Source organism: Chroicocephalus ridibundus, chromosome 2, assembly GCF_963924245.1.
Source record: "Chroicocephalus ridibundus chromosome 2, bChrRid1.1, whole genome shotgun sequence".
Taxonomy (NCBI): Eukaryota; Metazoa; Chordata; class Aves; order Charadriiformes; family Laridae; genus Chroicocephalus; species Chroicocephalus ridibundus.
Window position 1 is genome coordinate 51269784 of NC_086285.1, and position 19696 is coordinate 51289479.

General features: G+C 39.3%; 1 long non-coding RNA gene across 1 annotated transcript in view; it reads left to right on the forward strand.

Moving 5' to 3' along the window:
• The first annotated feature begins 225 nt into the window (after positions 1-225).
• Positions 226-19696, forward strand: part of LOC134510635 (uncharacterized) — an 87251-nt gene continuing 67780 nt past the window's right edge. The window contains exon 1 of the long non-coding RNA XR_010069679.1: positions 226-374. This is a non-coding gene — a long non-coding RNA (uncharacterized LOC134510635). The remainder of the gene's footprint in view (positions 375-19696) is intronic.

Consider the following 19696-nt stretch of genomic DNA (forward strand, 5'->3'; position numbering starts at 1 on the left):
GACAGAAGGAGAGAAGCAGTTGTAAGAAGGAGGTCTGGCTAGGTTCACCGAAGGGTACATAGATCTGCAGTGTGCCTTTGTAAATAGGTTTCTGTTGCGCGCTTTTGTCTGTTTGTAATAACGTGTTTTCTGTTAATGTTTCTTGGACAAACCAGAAACACTTGTGCAACTCTGTGATTTTATGTCCATTTCTACCTTCCCCTTTCTTGGCTAGGCTGTGTTCTGGTGTCCTGTTCCAGCTGTCGCTGGCCATGTGAAGACATTATTCCCTCCAGCCTCCAGTGATTAACCTCCAGTTACTGCTGAGTTCTTCTGGTGTAATTTGATTCAGTCAGGATGACCTGGACTGGAAAAGACTATTACGCCGTGGACTGGTAGGTCTCACAAAATTTTCACTTCTCTAACACACCTCAGTGATAACCCAGGGTAGTCCAGTAGCAGAAGGGAGCTGTGCTTCCTTTATCTGAGCATAGCTAGGACAGGACACAGCAAAAGTAATGTCAGCATCATTCTTATCTCTTCTGTTTTGCCCTTTATCATACACTTCCTCAGAAGCCTCAACCTATTTTTCATTTCATGCCTTGTTTTGCCCTGTCTGGCTGTGTGCTCTTCTGGGTCCCATGGGGCTGGTAGTAGGGTTTCTACCCAAAGGTTCTTGTCTCTGTTTCCTTGCAGGAGGTTTGTAGAAATGTGCCCTAATCTATTTTGGGCAAAATCACCTGCACTGACTAAACTGCGTGTTTTAAATGTTTCAGGTAACCCACTTAAAGGCTGAATTTGCCTAAAGAAGGCTAAGGATCTTTAAAGCAGATGCACACCAAGTTCTGTCAGATGTCAGGGACTCCCACGCTATCTGGGAGAAGGTAACCTCCAACTGGAGCAAGCACTACTCTGATCAGCCAGCTTGGGTGTGAAAGGGGACATCTGCACATGAACTAATTGATGACACAAACTGAAGCAATGTGGGTCAATTTTAAAAGAGGAGAGTGCATATATTAAGTTTCACTGGTGTGACTGTTTCCATTTAAGTGGTGTAATGTTAGGAAGACCTATTCGTGTGTTAATGGAACTGGTCCATCTCACTCTAAAGAAACACTTGCTTTACAAAGCACTATTGATATTTCATTTGTCTGACGGCAATTATACTTTGTGCTCCTTTAGAGTACCCATTTTAGAAATTCTTTTCTATTCCCCTCATGCTTTTGCTTTATGTAGGCACTTAAACTTCTGTCTAACTTCAGGTATGCGAGCAATCATAATAATGAATGTTAGCAGGATTACAATCATGGTCTCTGTATATAAAATCAGCTACTTTTATGGTGCTAGTTACGATCGTTGATTCAGCAAAACCTGAGTTTTGAGCTTGTCTTCTCTGGGAAATCAATCCAGGCTAATTAATGTAAATCTGATTAATTAAACCAGATTAAAGTCATGAAAGGCCTTTTCTTTTTGAATACAAGCTGCCTTAATTCAGTTTTGTTGGAGAAACTATTCTGATCTAAAATAATTTTGTATTCATGTGAGGAGCTGTTTTGCACCAGTAATTCAGTACACTCCCCATGAAGACAGCCTGTGGTCTTTATTTCACTTTGTGCATATGTGTGTGTGCGTGTACTACTGCTGAGGTATATCAGCTTGTCTAGAACTGGATGGAGACCAGTCTATTGCATTTTTGCAGTTGAACTACGGCATCATTTAACTACCATTTCATAGCCTTATGGTTGAAGCTTTCTTATTGGTGCCAGCTTTGGAGGTTGAAAGCAAAGAAGACTATAGTTCAGGAATTTAACTCCGGGTCAAAGCCTAAAACTTTGTATGCTGGGCAATTGCTGAGTTTGTTCCTTTAGTCTGGACCACCAAACATGGTAGACTGCTCATGTTCTCACAATGCTTTCCAGTGCATAATATTATAAAGAAAAACTCATCCCTCCCAACTAGGGCTGAATGCAGAAGGTGGCAGCAGATAATACAAGCAGGAATGAAATGGGTAGTTTGCTGGAAATCTAATTTGATGGGTAAATAGCCCTGAATGTCAAGTGCACTCCGTTTGTAAATATGTGCACGGTGGTGATTTGATGCTTAAGAGTTTGTGAAATCTTCATCACTGGAACTTTCTGAGCATACTAAAAAATGGTTTTTTCGGGAATGGCATAAGTATTGTTGACTCTACCTTGGTATAATCCCATTTTTCTATGATTCATCAGCATTATTTTGTTAGAAAGAATTTCTTCAGAATCAATAAGAATCTTTCACGTCTTCCAAACGGCTCAACTTATTTGTCCACCTCTACATTTGCAATGGTGACAAGAGGAATTGGGTTAAGCAGAAATAGTGGTTCACTTATGATTCTTGTAACAAAATAAATGGCAAGTATCTGAAGAAACTGTAGGAGTTGCGAAAGCCTCTCGTAAATTCTTTATCAGTTTTATGAGACAAGAAAGTTCAAAATAGTTTGAGTAAGAGCAAAATAAATATCCAGAAGTACAAAAATTCAGAGGTTAAGTACAATATTTTCTTTGGTGTCAGTTATCCTAATTCAGCCAGCACAGTAAAATGTGGGAAAGCTGTACAGCTATAAGTAAATAAATAGAATAGGATTCAATAATGCTTTTCGTATCTCAGAGGCTGGACTAGAAAAAGATTTCTGGACAGTTAAGAGGATGGCTTTCTGGCTTAAGGTAGTGTCAAAGTATACGTTTGAGTCTTCAGTAGTCAGAGGAATGAAATTTTATTAGCTGGAAAGGTCAGTATTTATTAGAATTTTGTTCTGTGGGAAGGTTTGTCTCTTTGGATTTTGTTTACATTCTTAATAGTTTTTTTTAAAAGCCAAAACAGTACTAAAATAAATGTTGCACAAAATGTTTAGAAATACTTCAGTTAGCATATTAACGTTTAACAATTAATTTAATGTTGAACCTTGTGTGGTGAGTTACTATGCTGCCTCCTGGGAATGCCGTTTCCCATCTGTGGAATGAAGCTCCATTGCTAGACTACATCTCCCTATCTGTGCTTCTGCTTAAAGACCTTTTGTGAAGCACTTCATTATTTGGCTAGAGTAAAGTGGTCTAACAGTGTGTCTGAACTGTAGATAAGGAAAGAGACTTGAAGCTCTGGGAGAGCTCATGTCAGTTTGCTTTAATATTTGAATATTTGATTCTTAAAATCTACATATTTCAGCCAAAGAAAAAAATTCCTGGAGAAAATGAGGGGAAAAAATTTTGCAGAAACTGTTTTTGTTTTTTTTCCGTAGGAAATTGCTGGCTAGCTAAGCTTACGCTTAAGTATCTGCTTGAACAGAAATGCCTTTCTGTATCAGGTTGTCAACTGTGTGCAAAACCTCACGATTCCCAAGAGTGGCACCACGAACATGATAGATATCTTTAAATGTCTCTGCTGCATTAGAAGTTACACAATTTTCTTGTCACCTGAGACAGGTAGAAACTTTAAGCTGTTGTACATTTCCCCTTTTCAGTACTGTTTCTTGCCCTGTTGCAGGGGTAACTGTTATCCCTGTCATCCAACCTCTTTTTCGTTGGCTGGGGCCTTGATGGTCCTTGCGAGCATCGTATGCCTGTTCTAGATCGGTGTTTTAAAGTAGCCCTACTCAGCTCCTGATGTTACGCTGGTGGGGTCCCATGACTGATAAGAGGAGGCAACGCTGCCTAGAAGTAAATTCCTATAGATTTTTTTTTTTTAAACTGAGTTTGAATGCAGAGTTTGGTGAGGGGGTTGAGGGGTTGGGTTTGCTCTTTCTAATTTTGGCGGCTTTATGCAAAAATAAATATTAATGTCATCTCACCAAGAGCCTTGACAAATTCACTTAAAAAAAATAAAAAAAAGCACACAGCTTCACAGCTTTGGGTGTCACAGCTCTCTGTGAAATGTGAGACAGGAACCCACAGAATATTAAGATAAGGGAGAAAAATGCCCAAATGTATGTAAATAGTAAGAAACACCTTTTTCTTTGAGTGTTTTGTGATCAAACAACATGGCTAAAAGCAGAAAAAGGACAGATTACTACCCTCGTTTCCCAGACACAGAAGTGGTCTATTATCGGCCATAACTGTACTAGACTGGGCGTCACAAAACAGTGAAAAGCTGGAGTGGACCACTTAAAAAAACTGTTACAGAAGCTGCAAGGGATGGAAAAATTTGGGAAAGGCACTGATAAAATAAATGATTTGTGTCTCATTTTTTAAAAAAATATTATTCTGGCGAAGTTGTTATTTATCTGCTTATGAATGCAAACTGTCAAAAATCGAATATAAATGTGAGTTCTTAAGGCAGATATGCTTGCTCAGGAAAGCTACCTGAGTCCCAAATAACAACAGTTACCCTGTTTTTCTGGAGAACATCCTCCCAGGCTCTACCTGCCTGTGGCTAGTGAGAAGAAGCTTTTCCCCACCTCCCCTGCTGCAGCGAGGCGTTCAGAACATCTCTCAGACTGCTTTGTTTCACTTTCCTTTTATGGTACCATTTGATCTGCTTTCCTAGTAATATAATTAACTGTCTTTTAATATTAAAAAAAAAAAAAAGTGCTCTAATAGGGATAATTTATAAACTCTGAGAGGAAAAAAGATCGATCCTTTCACAGAATTTAGGAAATTATTGCTTTCAAAAATGGATGATAAAACTTCTTTGATTGAGTGACAGTGGTGCATTGTATGGATAAATCTTTTGGAGCCTTGCAGTTGAAAAAGCTGTTCAGCAGTTAGAATAATCAGTCTCTTTCAGAATTTTAAGCAGGCCTTTTTTTTTCAGCTCAATATACAAGCAATTTACTTTTTTAATTTTTAGTGCACTGCAGTCTATAATGCACAATGAAGCAAGTGAAGGAGAATTTCTCTCTCTGTACTCTCCTTGCCCTTTACCCAAAACCAGCTGTCAGGTAATTTCTGTGCAAAGTAGTTCCTTATTTTTTTTAAATGCTTTTTTCCAACATGTTGCTTATATTAAGGATCAAATTAGCCTAGCTTATGAAGGTTGTGTAAGGTGCAATGGGTGAAGAATCTGTGTGTTGCTATTTTATTCTTTTAAAATGCAATTTCAGATTAATAAGATGATAACAGAGAACAGTGAATAATTAATGGATAGATCCTTCTTATGATGACATGAAGATCATACCTTTCAGAACAGGAAGCTTACAGCTAAATTCCACTTGTTCCTTTTCAACTTTTGCCATCCAAGTCAGGTGCCCAATTTAGGAGGCTAAAATCCCTGGGCTCTCTTTAAAGAAAAAGGGAAGGGTCCCTTCAGACTAGGAGCCAACCTTGAAATAAATCATGCATAAGAAGAAAAGTGTCCCACTGGTGCTTGTAGCTATCTCTCTCAGCTGTGGTGTTACTGTATATAGGTCCTGCTCTTGGAGTTTGTTTTAAAGTTAACAGCACAATTACACCAAAGAGTCTGAAATGCAGGCTCCAGCATCCTTGATACAAGCTGTTTCTCTGGCGATGCATCTTGCCCATCCCCTGTTGAAAGAAGTTGCTGTAGCTTAATAAATGAAGGGTTGACGCGGAGTTGCTCATATTTCACAAAACAAATCGCTTAGGGCCTGTGCTTCTGAGAATCCCATAAATATCTCCTAATGAATGTTATATATGAACTGTCTTTAAGATTATCAAGTCCTGAAGTAATTATTTCCCCTAGAAGTGGCCCTGCTGGGCAGTTAGTGTCGCTCAACAAGGGATGGTCAGGGTCTCACGGCAGTGTAAACTATCTCTGCCACCCCTTTCAGAAATCTGCATTCCTGTGAAATAGCGGGGAGGAGGGGGGGAAAGGAATTTTGAAGGATTTAGGGAAACTGTACCACTTCATGGCTTCCACCTCAAAATTTCTTGCTTGTTGCTATTTTACCACAAGAACAAAACACAGGTCTCTTAAAAATTGTCTGTGCTACTGATCTCCTCTTTGGGCAGGTTTTCATCTATATAGCAACTCAAAGAAAACAGGTGCATGTACTTGCACTGTAAAGCCTAATAAAGAAATGTGTACGCTTATGCAATGTTGCTTTCCACTGCCTCTTCTGTATTACTCTTGTATTCTACTGTGGCAGGCATAATGCAGATATAATAAAAAGCTTAACCGAAACAGACAGAGAAATGAAAAATCAGGATTTCAGACAATATCTGTCCCTTTCAAATACCATGATAATAAAAGCTCGTTCCCATAGAATAAATACATTTAACCTCCGAAGAGTTAGCAGTGCATTACCTCCCTACCACTTATGAGAAAGAGATTCAACTGGCTCATGAGTTATCTGTCTTTTATGCTCGTGACAGAAAGATAATCATCCTCAGGGGTGATATATGCTAAATACTGCCTAACTATGCCAAACTGGCAGCAGCTGCTCCATTCTTTATAGGACTGCCATTTGCTCCCACCCACACCATGCAGTCCCTGGACAACTATTGCTTTTCCTTCTGAAACCCATTTCACTGTACTTAAAACTGTCGTTAAAAGTTCAGCTCCCTGAAGATTTCTGTAAACTGGGCCACTGTTTGTAAACATGGTGATTCAAAATTAGTTCCATAATTTCCCTGTAGTCTGCTAGAGTGTGGGCCAATTTTATTTTATTTCCCCCCGCCAAATGCACCGAATGGCATTGCACTACAAAAGCAGCAGCAGCAGAGGACCAAATGGGGCCAAATATGCTGCAGTCCCTCTGATTGTTGCCACCAGCATTCCTGAAGGGCAGCTTTGGGTCTGTGGGAGTAGGTCCAAGGAGCCTTAGGGTTGTGCTAGGATGCTCTCTGAGAGTCTGTGTTTTCCTTTATTTGTGTTCTTAGGCTACAAGCACAGTTTCTGGAGAGAAGTGTCTTTTTATTTCTGTTTCAGTGTCTATCTCCTGGTAATCTGGGTTGGTGAATGGCACTCTCAGTCATCTTCTTGATTGTGTAATTAGTAATTACAAGGTTTTGCAGTTGTGTGACATGTTCTAGTAGAGTCTAACCATCAGTAATCCCACACAGAGCAGAGTATTTGCTTTTAGTTGCCTATTGTGAACAGGCATATGATTGTTTTGGTTTCTTTTTGACAGCTGTCATTTAAGGAAATGCAAGATTATAAATCGTAAAGCAAGGGTACAACATGAACTCATTCATGTTCATGATAGGGCTGATTCCTCTCAGGCCATTCGTTGGATTAACCTAGAAACGTGCTGCCTTCTCACAGTATATTGAGCGTATTTCTGGACAAAATCCAACAAGCTTTCTTGAGGTAGGAAAACCCAGAAATTTTTTTTTGTTTAACCGGTTGTTTTTAAATCTCTTTAAGGATTCAAAAAATGTATTTCTGATCTTGATGCCTTCTTAAAAATCCTTGCTGGATTTACAAGTAGCTGTGAGACACAAAAGACGAGAGGGGAGATGGTGGGAGAGAGGGTAGATTTCCATGTAGAAATCATGAAACTGCTGCTGAGGCAGTTCTGCACTTAGGTGGGCCCTAGTAGGAGACCGGGAAATTGTCGCTCCAGTAGCACGATCTTCTTCCTCGCTTTGAGAGAGGCGTCTCCTTTCTTACAAACCCTGGTAATCTGTGCTGGGAATCCAAAGGTAATCAAATATATGACAGACCCCATGCTGTCTGATAAGAGAGTTTGTAGCCAGCCTTGTGGGCTACCCATCTGTGCTTGTGATAACTTTATCTAACTTGCATTCTTGTTCTCCTCCCCCTGTTTCCTGTACTTGCCCCACCACGGTGTGAGATATGCTACACTGAATGAGTCAAATTGTTTTGCTTTCTTTTCATAAGAGAAATTTTTCATTCTTATGATGACCTTCCTAGTCATCCTTCCTCACACACATTCCAGTTTGAATTGACTTCTTAATCATGTTCAGTCAGAGCTGTATTTCAGATAGTGTTTCAGTAGAACCATTATTATTTCCTTAACTCCCGAGGAAGTGCCTTGTGTCAGGTACCTTAAGATTGCATTTCTCACAACAGCAGTACATTGGTGGCTTGTAGATCATCCTGAAATAAACTGCTACATTTCTTTCTTTGTACTTTTCATCTTTGTAGGATGAACTCCCAAGCCTCAGCTGAAATTATTGATGCTAGTCCTTAAATCTATGACTTTGCACTTAAAATTATTCATTTTCAACCCACATTTACATCTATTTCTCAGTGATCCAGCTCTTCCAAGACAATGCTCTAGACTCCTTACCGTTTTGAGATGCTTCTCAGGATTACATCATTACTGGATTTCATTAGTGTGTTCTTACTTATTATGGCTAAGTTGTTAATGAAAATGTGAAATAGGATTGGCCAAAGACTCATCCGTCCTTACTGGTATTCTTGTCTTCTCTATAAGCAATCTTTTATAGGCCTTCTAATATTTTTACTGCTACCGATCTTCTCAAGCATAATAATTTCCCATGTGTCCCTGTGAGACGCTTTAATTAAGTTCCAAATACGTGAGACCTATAGCATTCCGTTTGTGTATTCGTTAGCAAAAAAATAACAGTTTGATGCAGTATACACCCAGGTACCACCCAGGTACCGTTACATTTCCTTTTTATTTAGCACATCTTTCAGTTGGTTTTACCTTCAGAATTTATTTCAAAGTCTCTTCTATTTTTGCGGTCAGACTATAGGACCAAAACAACTTTTCCCTCATTAACTAAAAAAACCTTAATTTGCTGTTTTCCATGTAATATAACAAACTTAGAGAGGTATAAAATATTTGCTGCTGGATCTATAACTTGGGTTCTTAATTTCTAGGTTGGCAATTATCTGGTCTGTCCAATTTTAACTGCATTTTCTAATACGTTGTTTGTGGCAATTTCCACTCCTATAGAGTTTTCATTTCCCTTAATATTCCTCTTCCTGCCTTCTGATAGTCTTGTATTGCTGTAGCCTTGTTTATCTCATTCCTTTTCTGTGCAGTTAAACTAGCCATAAAGATTACAAGTCAAGTCTCTTCTGTTCTTGTCACCTCTCCTCTAAGTCTAACGCTCATCAGTCATGGCAGGCTTGATTCCTAAAGGTCAGATACGCCATATACTCAGGGAATTATCCATCTGTCAAGAAGGGTCCTGTGCCTATGAATACTTTCTAGGGATTGGACATCCAAAATCTTTCCCCTACTGCCAGTTCTTGAGCACTGTGTTGATCTTCAGTGTCTTGTCCTATTTCATCCTCCTTCTCCTAGGGATAAGTTGTAACTGTTCTTGTTAGAAGCTATTTGCCACGAGAGTGATGCTTGTAATACAAATGTGCTGTTGAGTGGAAGGGATTTAGGGCTTCTTGGTTTTTGTCTCCTGTGAAATAAGTAGTCTGGGAGTCCAGGAGTACTTTCTTGAGGGATGGCTTTTCCACACTCAAAACGAAGATTGCCACTGAAGGGATTTCTTTCAGGTGCTTCTCTGAGTATGTCTGCATATATGAAGTACCAGCAGCTGTATTTGCCAAGAGATAGCATTTATTTTGAGTCTGATAGACACACAGGAACATGACAACTTTATTTTTTGGATATAATAATTGTTAAATATAACCTTGCCTCAATGACGTAGAAGAACACACAATATTTTTGCAAGTTTCCCAAAAGTTATCAGCACTTAGAATAAATGCATAATTTAGTAGGGAGTAGTTGAAAGCAGTGCTTTTCTTGGCTTTTAGCACTGTGTGGTCTGTGATGCATTAAAAAGCTGGAGGGCAGCTTGCATTACAACAGCAGGATCTTACAGGAGTGAGATAAATCAGAACAACTTATTGTACAAAGTGAGGAGAACCTTGAAATTAGTCCCCTCGCATACTAAAGACTTAGCTTTACTTGCTTTCTCTTGACAGAAAAATATAGACAGGAAAGGTATCTTCAGCCCGGTTATGTTTTATGTTACCTTAAGGAGGAAGGAATGGTATTATAAGTGTACCTGTTTCCTCCTTAGGGAGTAGGAGGACCCTGTCTGACTAAGTAGCTCCCTAGCTTTGTGATGGTTGCGGGAGATGAATTGTAGCCTGTGAGTACCATGGGAACATGCTCTTTTTTTTTTTTTTCTTTTTTCCGATAGTACAGAAAGAAGGGTGCAGTAAAGTAAATTAAAGGATATTTCAGCATAAAAGTGCTAAAAAGAGATGTGGCATCTGTTGAGCCTGCAGAACTCGATTATTTGGTCATGAGGCAAAAGCCTACACAGGTGCAAGAGACAGTTAGACACTTACATGAAACAAAAGGACAAACATCACCTGCAGCTACAAATGGTCACTTTGAAAATGTCTACAAAAGACGAGCTGTCGTGGTTTAGCATCTAATCTCCCACAGCTAGGGTTTCATTTAGGAAGAAACTTCCTTCAAATTGCCAGAAAAACTGTTCTAGGTTCAACTGACTGACTGAACATGTATAGCTGAGCTAGGCATCCTAGCAGATACAGCCAGACCCCAGATATCTTGGCATTTACTGATCTTATGTCATGCCACTGAATTCCTAAATGTGTTGTCTCTCAAAACAATTGCATATTTTCCTGTTTTTGCTGGAGTTTAATGTAGGTCAGCCTGTTTTACCCCACAATAAAAATCACCCTGGAACTATTGCTATTATGAAAAGCCTTGCTTCAGTAGCATTTAGAAAATAAAAGATGCTTTAAATAATAGCTATGTGAGATTGATTCTCATGTGAGGCCTCCTAAGTGCAATTACAGAGTTAGAATTAACAATTGCCTGTCACGTATTGTTTCTTTTGCTGTATAAATTGTCAGCCGCGTTATCCAGCTTCCAGTTCTTGAATCTACTAGATTATAACTTTAAAACTGGTTCCAGGGGGACACAAGGCAGTGTTTCTGTTGATGCTTAATCATTTCAGGTAATGGGCCATTAAATGCTTCATTTGCAAAAGAAGCTTTCTTTGACTGGTGGAGCCAAGGCACTCTCAGCCTGGGGACCTTGAACTGAAAACCTTCCTTTTCCTGGGTGTTGCTTACACTATGTTTACCAACCCAGGGAAGTAAAACAACATGTAAAGTGCATGAAATAATGAATATCTAAAAAAAAATTGAAATTCCTCTAAACAAAAATCCCCCCAAATGGGGTTTGGAAAGAGCAAATGCTAAAACTGAGCCAGATATGAAAAGACAGTAAAATGGAGAATTTGAGATTAGTTTTAAGGTGGAGAGTCTGTACATACTGCAGATGAAGAAGGGACTGTGATTCATGGTACAACTAGCTTTAAACATGCTACCAATAGTATTGATGGCACTGTAGCTGCAGCAGTCCAGAGCATGGTGTAGACATAACCACATATGTACTTGCCCAGCTTTTGCTGGGTTTCTACAGGCCATGGTGGGCTCAGTGATGTTGCAGCATAGGCAAAACTAACTTCGTTGTGTCAGCTTAAGGAAAAGCAGCATCTTAACCACAATACAGTTTCTCTGAGAAATTGTAGCTGTCGTCAGGGTTTCTTAGTTCTTGTTATTTGTTCATTGGGAAAATTGAGTGGTATGTGGCAAGGGGTTCTTGAGTATTTGCATTTTGGTTCCTCCCCCTCCCCAAGACATAATGACAGAGATGCTTAACTGGAGAGCTTTCATAAGTCTATCAATTCATATTTTACATTTTTGTGGAATTTGTGATATGAGGGTCGAACAGGTGCCACCAAATGCAGATGTCCACCATCTCAGCCCTCCTGATGTCTTTCAAATGGCACAAATACTTTAACGCCATGTGTACCCCTCTGCATTATTGTTCTTCTTGTTTGTTTTTTTTTTTTTAAAAACATTTGAAAATGCTGATGATGTGGTTAATATTTCAGACCTTTTCATTAGTGAGGGCTACAGATGATCCCTTCTGATTTGGATCGTGTTTGGTTTTCGATTTCCTTTTGCTAGATGGACAGAGAGACTAATGGGACGGAAAGTATTACAGTTTAAAAAAAAGAAAAGGATAAGTGTGTGTGAGTCACAGTGAACCTCCCAAACTTGCACCAAAAATGGTTTAGTACCTTGCTATTATAGAGAATGCATTTGGTTTCCCTGAAACAGTAGTACAGATACTTCCACACTTTTTTTATCACAAATGTCACCATTTTTAAATTTCTTTATCAATAAAGATAAGCTGATACCCATATAGATTTTGGTAAGGAATAGAAAAAACATACAGTTAGGGGTTTTCAGAACCATGAGTAGTTGTTGCATCTATGTAACAGTAGTAATCTGCTGCCTTGGAAAACTTGATGGATCCCCACCCTCTCTGGGTGCTGAACAGGATGGTTTTATTAGTTACAGCCCTGGCAGAAAGTGTTGAGAAAGTGGCAACCCAGTGTTTTCCAACATGTTAGAAGAGTTGCTGCTTCTTCAATAGAATCCAGCAGCAATTGTCAGAAAGGGACTGAAGGAAATACCTCTTCAGATCCAAGATCTTCATCCTTTGCCATGTAGTATAACTCCTGGAAAATTGTAGGTTTGGAGATTTTTAAAAAACAACACACAGGGTATACTATTTACTGTCTTTAACTCAGAGCAGTGCACGTTTTTTGCACAAAGAAAAGCCTATGCTATGGGAAAACTGGAACATTTTATGGGTTACTTGGTTTTGTTTTTACCTTACAGAGAGAGACGTTGGATGGGAAGGGTGTAGAAAGCAGGTGAACTCTGTATTTTATTACATTCAGTTCATGCCCATATGTATGATGGCACATTAGTTATCAAAGTAGCATTTTACCATGTATTTTCTTTGTGCAGGATGGATGTGAGCAAGCAGACAATATATCTCACTTACTGGGCTTCTGTAGCAAAAAATGTCCCAAAGCTGGTGTTACCAGCAGCATTTGGGTGGTGGGAGGATTAGCAGAGAAGAGGGCAGCTCAGCAGCAGCTGAGAGGGTGGTGGCCTGCTTCAGGTGGTGGGCTGTGACTTCCTCCATCAGCTCCTTGCTCCTTTGTGTGCCAAGCAAGATGCCAAGGCAAGCAGGGTGGCATCTTCCCTTCACCGAGAAGGTCAGAGCAAGTGAAGAAAGGCCGTGCCATACAGGAGAGTGGCACTAACCGCTACATCTCCGTCAGTCATGTAAAAAACCTCTGCCCAAGGTGGGTCCTGACTCCTGTGGTGTGTTAGCAGTGGGGAAATTACCACAGGGAAAATGCCTGCCTTCACTGCCCTGGTGGGACTTCAGGCAGTGTTGAGAGCAGCTGTCTCACATGAGGTACTGCTCTGCTTGTCAGTGCACCAACCTGCTGAGAGGGACGGGTCGCTCTTAACAGACTAAGGCAGCAAAAGGCTTTGTGTTGGCTCCTGCTATGCCTCTCCATGCAACTGGAACCACGTCATCCATTACTGAAACATTGCTGAAGCCTCAAGCATTAGTTGTTTATTTTAATCCGGTGATGTATATGATAAAAGTAAAATTTTCCTAACAAAAACGATGTTAGGTCTGACATGCTGTATTATTGAATTATTATTTTTCCCTTCCCATCTCCTATCAAGTACCTCAAACAAACTGTTAAGAACAGTTTGTTGGAACAAAATGATTCCTAAGTGGTCAGCATCAATCATGAGCAGATCGTTGTCAAATGCTCGACAGGATGTGTGCCGACATCCATCAGAGATGATTCAAGTCCTCCATGACACATTGCAGAGGTGGCAGAATGGCAGTGTGCAGCACACGCAGGTACCACTATTAGGATTTAGGGATGCAGAAAGACAAATAAACTTTTTTTTTTCTTTTCTATTTTTGAGGGAACTTGTGCCTGTCAGTTGTTTGTCTCTGCTTACTATGCATCACTTGTGAAGACACAGATTTCACGTTTCTCAGAAGTCAGGGCTGGACAGAGCTGAGATTTTGCTCATATTGATGATTCTCTCCCTGGGGGATTGTAACCAGGTGTCAGGGGACCATTTTTACAGATGGTAAAGATTTTTCTGACAACATGGGCTCCCAGTGGAAAACCAGATCATTAAATTTATTTTTATTTTTTTTCCCCTGTATAGGAATGTCCTTAAAGTTGCTCATAAGGAGTTTCTTGCAGATCTGAGTAAGGAGATGGGAAAGTTGTGACTGAAGGGAATAGATGGGAAAGAAAGGAGGGGTCATGGGCATATACAGAATAGGCTGCATGCTTTTCTACTTTGTGTAAGGAGCTATGCTGTGACTGGGACAGGAGATTAGAAACACTTTCCTACATTCCAGGACAGGCACACCGGCACTGGTCTGTGGAGTAATCTGTTCCACTGGGTATAAATATTCAATGTTTTCTACAGAGTCAAAAGAGCTCCATCAAGAGAGACTAACAGAGATCAATCACAGGATTGTCAACAGCCTGGGGTTTGGTTTTGATGATGGATTCTGAAGTTCAGACTTCCAGTTGGACACTGGAAAAGCAGTGCTCAGGCATATGCCCACATTTGCCCCTGGTTGTCATGACGAACTGCACAAGTTTTTTAGGATTTTTTCTATGGCACTATGAGAACATTTTTTCTAATTTTTAAAATTACAGGTTTTCATGAATGGTGTCTTGAAAGAGGAGTTTAGATTTGATCCTGATATAAGAAAGAAAGGTCACAGCATAGGAAAAGTGGCAATGTGTTGGTCTGTCTCTAGACAATAATTTTCTTACATTCTAGTGCTTCTGAAATGAAGATACACGTGGAAACATTATGTTCATTTTCTGCTTGTTTTTATGAGATTAAGAGAACATACAGTTAGGGTCAATTACAACAGTCCACAGTGACATCACGATCTTGGATTTCTGATCAAATTCCATATGATGTCCTTCCTGTAGAAGAAGAGTTTCACAGAGGTCCACCATGTCTTCTTGGCACATCTTACTACGTTTTTTTTCGCATGACTGGGAAATGAAAATGCCTTTTCTCTGAAAGAGCTTCAATTAAAAATAATGAACAAATAGTTTGAATTTAGAGCAAACTGGATGAAGAGCTTCTCAAAAAGGGGTCAGTGCAGAACTTGTAAGACTAATGCTAAATGTTTTTTTTTGAAGCCTTTTTCTCACTCTTCTACACTATCTTCTCTAGTTCCCTGTAGCCCCAAGATGATATTACTTTCTGTGCTAATTCTGAATTTCTAATTTCTGTGCTAATTTTGAATTATTAGTATCTTCTAGACAGATGCTACTGGCTTATAGACAACTACTTGGGAGTTTTTTCAGGCTGCTCTCAATACAGCCAAAGTGTTTTACAGATTGTCGGAACTGATTTTATATTATGGAGTGAGTCTTCACTTCCAAAAGAATTTATTAGTATTATGAACCAAATTCTGCCTCCGGATATGTCCCTGAGTTTGCATCCTTGAGGGCTGTTCTGCCTAGACTTATATTTTTCAGGGTCATTCCCAATCTTCCTTTCAATGACTGGCTTGTACCAGTGAGTCAGCAGGATTCGCTTACCTCTCCCAGGAAGATCAGCACTTGCTTAACACAGTGAGTTCACAGTCGAAAACAGCCATTTCTGTCGTTACGGATTAACCTCAGAAATAGATTCAATTGCATTGTGCCATAAGTAATTTATTTCCAAGGACATCCTTTCTGTGTGAGCAGGGGACTATCTTCAGTTCCCGGTCACATGTGGGCTGCAGACAGGTTGCTGGGAGCTAGTGGTGACAAATCTGTCTGTGGAATACTGGACAACCGTCTCTTCTATGGAGAGATTTAAAGTCCAACTTATGTTCTTTAATACGTACAAAAATTGGGAGTAGGTCAGGACTGAGCAATGAGCTGAGGGTTTTTGCATGTCCTGGGAAATGCTTGGAGTAAAGCCTAGGTTTTCTGATACTTGCATGACTGTGAATATTGATCCTGCAGTGTTTTGTATTCAAGAATCACTACAGTTTGATTTAGCTTGAGCAAAGTATACAAGAGCTCTCTTCAGAGTGGAACTGTTATTGCTTTGAAGATTAAATAACCTTTATTTTTTTTGGCATTTCAGTCCAGCTAGTTAAGTCTTATGATCCAATTAGCATTTGGTATTTGATAACTTCAGAGACTATCAAGAACCACTAAATTAAATATTTCAGAAACAAAATGTCCCGCCCGAGAATGAAACAAAATTTGCTAAAACAAAACAAAACAATTTTTCTTCTATTCATCACTGTTTACATTTATTCGTTAATGTTTAATGCACAGAATGAAAACTTAATGACCCCAGCATGTAGCGTTTCACTTCGTCCTGAACTGCTCTTTGTCTTTTTTTTTCTCTTTCATTTCTTCGGCAAAAGTTGACAGTCAGAAAAAGTCCCCCATTTGCCATTGTCTAAAAACCTTGGAAATGACTGAGCAATAATCCCTGGCAACAAATCATTTTCTGTCTGTCTTAATGAATGTCACCATAGAGATAATGACCATTGCTCATTTATCAGTGGATTGTGTGCCTGAATACTTTGCTGTCTCATGCAATTATTCTATATTAGTGTACAGAAGTGCAGGGTAATCAATAGGATTCATATTTCATGAGAAAAACTGTTCAGCTCCGTATAATGTCACTTGATAATTTTGCCTGCGTCTGACTAGTATGCTAAAGTGGGTGGTTACTTGCATACATTATACCTGTTCTTTCATAATAATTATATATTTTTTAACAATTTAACACCAGTCCTCAGTTAGCAGATGAAAAACTATGGAGAGCTCAGGCTATTCAGGTCTGAGATTATAGTTTAGGACTATTTGTTTTACTTCTCACATATAGTGAGAAAAAAGTAATAATATTCTAGGTAACAGGAAACACCTTTTGTATCAGCTTCGCAAGAATAGAAGTGAACCAAAAGTAGTTATTCATGTATCTCTTCTTTTTATCCCTGTTCCTTTTTGGTCCTTCAAGTTGAGGGACTTTGGCCCTGTGGCTTGCTTGCTGCTTGAAGAAAAGTGGTAAAAACAGTTTGTTTATCTTCATGACAAAGGGAATATGCTCTGTGCAGTAGAGCAGCAGAATCTGAATGAAGTAAAAGAAATGGAAGGATGGATGGTGCTTGTATCTCTTCACACAGAAAAACAAATTAGCCCTATGAGATTGGGAACACTTCCTAAAAATCCAAACATATTGGTTAATATTTATATCAATAGTATGTGGAGATCCCATGTGTGCCTAGGATTTTATTATGCCATGCAAAATAGAAACACGGGTACCCAGAAAAGCTTGGAGCCCAGGCAGGAGAGGTCACAGCAACACAGGTGGGTGAAGTCCTCCAAATGACAAAGGAAATCTGAGGTAGAGTCGAGAACTAGACATCATTGTTCAATCCAAATCCATAAACTGAAGATGTTGCAGCTTTTCTAAACACTCGTTAAAAAGAACAGAAAGGTAGCAACACTGAAATAATAACAGCCTGATAAAGAAATACTGATACCAAAGTGTTTGTTGTGCAGTTCGGGCATCCCTGATAGCCCATATTTCAAAAGATTTATTTCATAGCAAGCCTTTACAGCCCTCCGGATCTATTCACTGAAGAAACTGAGAAGAAGAACACCTCACTATGTGATACAGCTCAGGGAAAGAAGTGTGGAACACGTATAGTGAAATGCAGATGACTTGCATTGCTTTGCTGACTGCCTGTCTGAAAGGGCTCCTTCCCCACGCTCCTGGTGCTTCAGTGGTGGCTGTGGAGATGGGGGAAAGAGTCTGTTGTGTATGAAGAAAGGAGTATGAAGAAATTAAGTTCAGGTGTGACTAGCACTGAGAGGTCACATTGGTAACAGGCTTTTACTTTCTGGCTCTCAACACCCACCCATAGATAAACTCTCTCTTTTAACTGGATTGAATCTGTCAGTTCTCTTTGACGTAGTGGATCATGCGGTATTCCACTGGGGAACATCTGGTAATGCCTTTTTCCCTATTCTTCTCTGAAAAGACTAGTCATTCTTCTTTGCCCAGCAAAGCCTTCCTCTTCCATTGGGCTCTGTTTTTGTCCTTGCTTTTCAAAGGATGCCTTTTGAAGAAATTGTTGTACACCTTGTTCAGTGTCTTCAGTTTGCGAACAGCATGTTGATTTATGTCTACTTTTTGGCAAAAACAAAGGACATAATTTTCCTGTTGAGACAGTAGGTGAATGATAAGCTTTTGATAAGGCAGAAATGTTAGTGGGTGTTGGAGGAACAGAACCCAGTCTTACCTGTGTTCAAACTCAGCATCCATCATTGTTGTGTCTGACTGCCCTTCAGCAGCTTCCTCTCTTCCTTCGGGGGGAATGGAAGTTGGTTGTTGCTTTTTACTTTTCAGTGAGCGTATAGTGAAAAGGTTGTGTGGGAAAATGAACTTACATGTTTCTGGGGTTCTCTACATGGTCTTCTCTAGTGGTAAATTCCACTTTTACCATGTAACTTCTGTTTTCTGCTCACCCACGTTTCCGTCTTGAGCTTGACATTCGCTTCCATCACTTAAGTCTCTACACCTGACTCCAAATGCAATTCAGCAACACGTTTACAAGTAAGAAGGAGCCATTTTTTACCTCATCTTACTTTGGATACTATAAAAAAAAAATAGTTCCTTATTCCCTTGTGTATTTCCAGCATTGGCTCTCAAGATAATATAGAATAAGGACATGATACTATGTTCTTTGATGCCTCCTTGGCTTGAGTGGAAAGGGGAACGTTGAGAGAGGCTTTTTAATTGATTTTTTTTTTTTTTTTAAATGTAGGTACATGGCCACACAGAATTGTTCATTGCTGGCTATTGCTGATACTACAGCTGAAACAATGCCTGAACTTTTCTAGGTCACAGTTTTTTGCTTTTGCTTCCACACTAATGTCTGAAAAGCAAAAACATAAACCGCAGAAAGAAATGCTGGTACACAGGTGCAATAGTTGCTATTGAACTGAAAACATGGTGCGGTTTTTGTGGTAGTTGCCATAGCAACAAGATCATTTACAGAACATAATCCCATTAGGAGAAAACATTTTTAAACTGAGCTAATTGTACATGAGTTTATATTGCTTCACAACCTGTTTTTGGAAGATTTCATTTTTAGGATACTAATAAAAGACTGATTAAAAGCATTACACATTGTCCTAAATTGCCTACAGAAAGAGAAGAGATAGGAATTATGTAAATTATTGCAGGTATCCTTCGATTGAACCAGTATGATCAGGTAAATTAATTCATGTGCTCATTTCTGTATTAAAAGTCACAAGATAGCATCTGTATCTATATTATAGTATCAACTTGGTCAAATTCTAGTCTTTACAAAAGTATTCTTCAAATATTCCTTTCCCTTAGAGACCATGTTCATTCCTTTACAGTTACATGTGTCCATTTTTTAGAAATTTTGGTAAAATTTCCTCTGCACTGACTTGTACACTAAGAGGTGTAAAAAGTCAGTTCATAATTGACAGAAAGCAAGCTAATGGATTGTAAAAAAGCAGAATGAATAAAACTAGGATGAAATGTATCACCTGTGGGAAGGCAAAGTCAGATTTAGGAAAGAAAAAAAGGAAAGTAAAAAGGAGTTCTGAGATCTGCAGGCGCTCTAAGGAACCAGGGATTTCCAGCTAAATATTCTAAGAAGTCATGTTCAAAAGTCTGTCCTTTGTATTTTAGCCTTGCTTCAGAGAAATGTTGCTGCCCCATACCTGTATAATAGAAATAGAGATGATGTTAATGGTTAAACAGCAGGATTGTACCTATTGAATTATGCTGATGGAAGTATGCTGCTTCGTAATGCTTCTGGCTATCAGTCACATTTTCATTCAAGAAGTGATCTGAGGAATTCATTGGCACTGCAAGTCAGGGAGGTCAAGAGCTCAGAAAGTTTCGAAAGGGATTTGAT